The sequence below is a fragment of the Watersipora subatra genome, chromosome 1 (genome assembly GCF_963576615.1).
Source record: "Watersipora subatra chromosome 1, tzWatSuba1.1, whole genome shotgun sequence".
In the NCBI taxonomy this organism is placed as follows: Eukaryota; Metazoa; Bryozoa; class Gymnolaemata; order Cheilostomatida; family Watersiporidae; genus Watersipora; species Watersipora subatra.
This window is the reverse complement of record NC_088708.1, coordinates 5,276,317-5,281,955: the sequence shown is the minus strand read 5'-3', so window position 1 is coordinate 5,281,955 and position 5,639 is coordinate 5,276,317. Positions and strand designations below refer to the sequence as shown.

The 5,639-nt window shown below is 33.3% G+C and overlaps 1 non-coding gene across 1 annotated transcript; it reads right to left on the bottom strand.

The window, feature by feature from the left end:
- Positions 1–1,555: 1,555 nt before the first annotated feature.
- On the bottom strand, positions 1,556–1,675 carry LOC137386123 (U5 spliceosomal RNA). Its single transcript, XR_010977821.1, has one exon. It is a non-coding gene; the product is annotated as a U5 spliceosomal RNA (small nuclear RNA).
- Positions 1,676–5,639: the final 3,964 nt, after the last annotated feature.

The window sequence follows — 5,639 nt, the reverse complement described above, 5'->3', positions numbered from 1 at the left end:
GTAGACTTAGTTAGAATCGTACGTTTAGTTGAACGCCCCCTAATGCGTACAGGCTTTGTAAAAAGTATCAAAGGAGCCTAAGCTAGATCGCTGTTTGTTCTTACCCGCCGTTTTATAGACCATCGAATGCTCCGCGCGAACAGCGATTAATATATGAAGTATGTGTAGACAACTTGCTTAAATGTTAGGCGTTCAGTTTGTTGCTGGTATTGTAAGAGGACTTCGTCTCCGAGGCTGAATTTTGCATGCCCAAGTCCCAGGTGGTTCACTCTCAACTTTCATCCCCAAGGGCTCGACGAAAAAAGCACGTTTTAGGGATGCTTTTTATTGGCTAGACACTCTAGAGTGTTTTCATAAAAAATGTATGTTTTTTACCTTGGCGCAGTGGATAGGTCCTAAACCTGTCTCATTGAGTTCCACAAAGCGAAAAGGAGTATTCATGAACCAACAAAGGAGGCAATTAATCTGTGGTGATGAAGTGATAAGGGGTAGTTTTTTATTAATGTGTAAGTCAGTGGAAATGGTGCATTTTATAACATCTCAGACTAGCCCTTGGGGATGAATAGAACAGAGTGAAACCCCTGGTGCTCAAGTGTGCATACTTCGCAGCTGTAGAAACTGTTGATCAAAACACATTTTGCTCATAGGAACCTACCAGTGTTACAAAGACCACTGTTATTAGCCTTTGCAGCTCGGTAAACTGTAACTATGATGAAGTGAAAGAAGAATGCGGAGATGAAGAGATGAAAATAAAATGAAGAAATGAAAATATAATACCTGAGTGCTTTGAAATGCCCAGCCAATGTTCACTCTTATGATACAGAAAAGGCTTTTTCGAAGTGCATATGCTAAACAATGACTAGCATAATGTTATTTTTATGGTTTTGTTGTACAAGCAGCAAACTTCCAAATAAGTGATCGAATATGTATCTGATAACACAGCCGATAATATGACAGACTGTATTATTATTGGTTGGTATCAGATGTTTTATTTCGCATATTCTTTGTGATGTATAATTTACCAGTACAACATCAACTGCATCAGTCTGTTGGAAAATCTCAGTCCAACAACTTAATACTCTGGCAGTTGTAAACTGAGCATGTGTTCGCATACTTACAATATTCTTTTTCATCCTCATGGTAATGTTGTTTACAGCTAATAAACTAGGAAGCGTATGAATATACAAACTCACATCAAAATAAAGTTAGCATCATGCGGAACAATCTCTTGGCAGGTAATCTTTAAAAAAACTGAAATTAGGGCTGTCAAGTTAAAAACGTTGCAGTGATATAATCTAATCATAAAAACTCACTTACAAAGTATTGGTGCAGACAAAACATGTAGATTCATGATTGTCTCACGAAGTGTGTAAAAGAGCCCATTGTTACAGGCTTGGGTATATTGCCAATAAGCAGTTTTATAGCTATTGCCTCATGAAAAAGACCATGAACATGTAGGAAAAAAATTGGTAGAGAATTTCCGCTTCATGTCAAGCTATGCTAATCTTAATCCCGCTACGTACACTCATTAATACGGACAATATTCTTTGAATATTACCCTCAGCAAAGAGGGTGTCAAAAATAAGTCTACAGACTCATTGTAATGTTCCTCTCCACGGAAATCTTTAGTAAAAGGCGAAAGATTTATGCGTGGAATGAAGAGAAACCAGAGTTAACATTCAATGAAACAAATTTAAACCCAATTACAAGTAAAATCTGGAATATCAAGTGCTGTTGAAAAGAAATTTGTAGCTTGATTACTACGTGTAGTATTTTTAACAGTCTTTATTCCGAAATTAGTTTAATGTTTCAAAATTCGTAATATATATATAAGCCATAAGAAATTTGTAATAGATCGCAGTAATTAGGGTGTTTAATGATACAGGGGAGACAAGTCCGATTAATACTGCTTACGTTTATAAACAGAGATTCTCGTTAAACAGCGCGCCAAGTTGCAGCGTATTAGATGCAACACTGTTCTGCTTGGCACCGTTTACACCGTTACACGGCTGGTAAAATATACCTTTGCAGGGTTTTTCTGTTTGAATTGGTCAATAACAAGAAAGTGCATACTTGCTAATACAAAGATAAGTTAATTTGGCAACTGTAATAAGCCTTATTATAAGCCTCAAGCTGCAGTACCTACCTGTAGCTGAATGTTCAACGACAGTCTATCCATAATAATATAAAAGCAGTGATATACAGTTTTGTCACTGCGTCAGCCTATTTAACGGGTGTGTAAAAGGAGCATGTATTTGGAAGTGCTAGATTAGTAAACCTTGAGCATTTGATCATGGTAGTACAGACCATAGAGTTATCTCCCCCTAGAGTGATAACTACACGAGGGTTTCCGGTGTCGACAAGGAGCGTTTAGGCCACGCCCCTTTTTTGTGCTAGTTAGTCGTAGTGATTGACTAGATCAATAACATCAGCCATGATAAGGGTTAAACAATGATCATGAATTTTCAGTTAAGATAGTAATTAATGCTCATATTAAAGAAATGATGATTAGCTTATTACTCTAATATAGGCTTATTATTTAAAGCAATTCAATACCTACCAGGGATCGCTAAACATATTATGGAAATGTTTACTTTTCCATATCCATAAACATAAATATTTCCATAATTTTAGGAAAATGGATATGGAAATTTTATTTCTGAAATATGGAAATGGTATGGAAATGGAAATAATATGGAAATGAAGTAGGAAAATGTTATGGAAACGGAAATAATATGGAAATGAATTATGGAAATGCTATAGAAATGGAAATAATATGGAAATGAAGTAGGGAAATGTTATGGAAATAATATGGAAATGAAGTAGGGAAATCTTATGGAAATGGAAATAAAATAGAAATGAATTATGGAAATGCTATGGAAATGGAAATAATATGGAAAGGAAGTAGGGAAATGTTATGGAAATGGAAATAATATGGAAAGGAAGTAGGGAAATCTTATGGAAATGGAAATAATATGGAAATGAATTATGGAAATGCTATGGAAATGGAAATAATATGGAAATGAAGTAGGGAAATGTTATGGAAATGTTAATAATATGGAAATGAAGTAGGGAAATCTTATGGAAATGGAAATAATATGGAAATGAATTATGGAAATACTATGGAAATGAAGTAGGGAAATGTTATGGAAATGGACATAATATGGAAATGAATTAGGGAAATGTTATGGAAATAGAATTAATATGGAAATGAATTACGGAAATGTTATGGAAATGGAATTAATATGGAAATAAGTTATGGAAATTTTATGGAAATGGACGTAATATGGAAATGAATTATGGAAATGGAAATTGTGACATACACGTAATCCCTGATACCTACATAACTTGCAAAGGCACTGAATAGATAGTGTTAAGTAAGGGAGTTAATGCAATCAGTTACTCATAGATAAGATAGATAGTCATACTGGAGTTGTATTACATTAGTGTGATGGGAAGCTAATCGACTGCCATCAACTATGAACTGTACTACCCAAGTTGCTCGGGCAATAAAAAAGTCTTTGAACAGAAAATTTATTTTTATATAACATTTACCATTCTAACTTTTAAACTTCATATTATGAGAAAATATTTCTAAGCATTTCAAATGAATTAAGAGGAAAAAAACAACTGTAAAGGTTTTCAAGCTTTTTCAAACAACTACAACTTTTAAATTTCATATCATGAAAGAAGTATTTTGTTGAAATAAATTAGGAAAAAAATAAAACTGTAAATGTGTTTAAATGTAAAATAATTAGCAAGTAATGGCTAAATATAATCTGTTTAGCTATGATTACAATGACAAATTATTTAATAAATAAGGTAATAAAAAGTCTATTTGATTTTTATATAATTATAATTTAGTATAATTAGGTATAATTTATTTTTATTTAACATATAACAACATTTGCCACTTTAACTTTCAAACTACATATTATGAGAAGCGTTTTGTGTAATTGAAATAAATGAAGAGAAGAGAGAAAATAAAAACAACTGTAAATGTTTTCACGTTTTTTCAAACAACTACAACTTTTAAATTTCATATCATAAAAGAAGTTTTTTGTTGAAATAAATTAGGAAGAAAAATGAAACTGCAAATGTGTTTAAATGTAAATGTGAAATAATTAGCAAGTAATGGCTAATTATAATCTGTTTAGCTATGATTACAATAAAAAATTGTTTAATAAAAAAAGTAAAAAGTCTATTTTATTTTTTAAATAATTATAATTATAGTATAATTAAGTATAATTTATTTTTATTTAACATATAACAACATTTGCCACTCTAACTTTCAAACTTTTTGCTTGCTTACATCAAGCAAATATGTCCACTAACTAGTGGACATCTTTGCTTCAAGCTAGTCTATGTATTTGATTGATATGTTTTGAAATCTAATATTACATGCAAGGGCTGTTTGTGGACTGTGGTGTCAATGAATCATTATCACCATACAATGTCAATGCTTTCAGTTGATGGCAGTCGATTAGCTTGCCATCACACCAATGTAATACAACCCCAGTATGACTATCTATCTTATCTATGAGTAACTAATTACATTAACCCACTTACTTAACACTATCTATTCAGTGCCGTTGCAAGTCAAGTAGGTATTGAATTGCTTTAAATAATAAGCATATCTTAGAGTAATAAACTATAATCATCATTTCTTTAATATGAGCAATAATTACTATCTTAACTGTGCAAATTTATGATCATTCTCATGGCTGATGTTATTGTTCTGTCAATCACTACGAGTGACTAGCACAAAAAAGGGGCGTGGCCTAAACGCTCCTTGTTGGCACCGGAAACGCTCGTGTTGTTGAATGCACAGTTATCACTCTAGAGAGGAGATACATCTATGGTCACAACATACCCTAGGACACTTATGTATTCGTCTCATCTAACTTTCGCGGTTTCGCGAAGTCATCCTTTCGCGAAAATTTCATGTGCGAAACTAAACTATCATAACCAACGAGCGAAAACGCGAAATTAAATAGCTTTGTTCATTGATAGTCAGGCCTGTATTCACTGGTTGCAAGTTGGGGCGGCTAACGTTAGGCAACTAGTTATGAACACTTAGGGTGTGGAGGGGGGCGGTGTAAGCTCCCAACAGGTTTCTTTCATGTAGGGCCTCAGCCGGGCCTCTCGTGTGATGTTTTAAGAAATTTGATCAGAAAGTATCAACATTTTACTATTTTTTGAGATTTTGAAGTTTTGTTATAGGTGATGTGACTGACGAGACGTTTTTAAATTAAAATAGGCAAAACTTGACCGCAGTTAAAACGCTCAGAAAAAAGACATTTTTCTTTAGAAAGTTTTAACAAAGATCAATTTTGCGGATTTTATTTTAAGTTCATTCGGAGGTTTTACGCTTTTGATGGGACATGGCCAAGCGGGTGTTTGGTAGAACTTGATCTTTTGTAAACCTTTATAAAAGTTGTTAACAAGAATATTTTGCCGCTAATGATGATAATAATGACGCCTAAGAACTACTAGGTAAAAGTTGATGTTTGTCTCTATGGCTTGGAATAAAGTGATATTCTACAGCGATAAAAACCATCTCCATAGCCATTGGGCAAATAACTTTTCTAATAAATGATGTTGAGGTCGAGTTATCTGAAGCAATTTATCATGGCGCT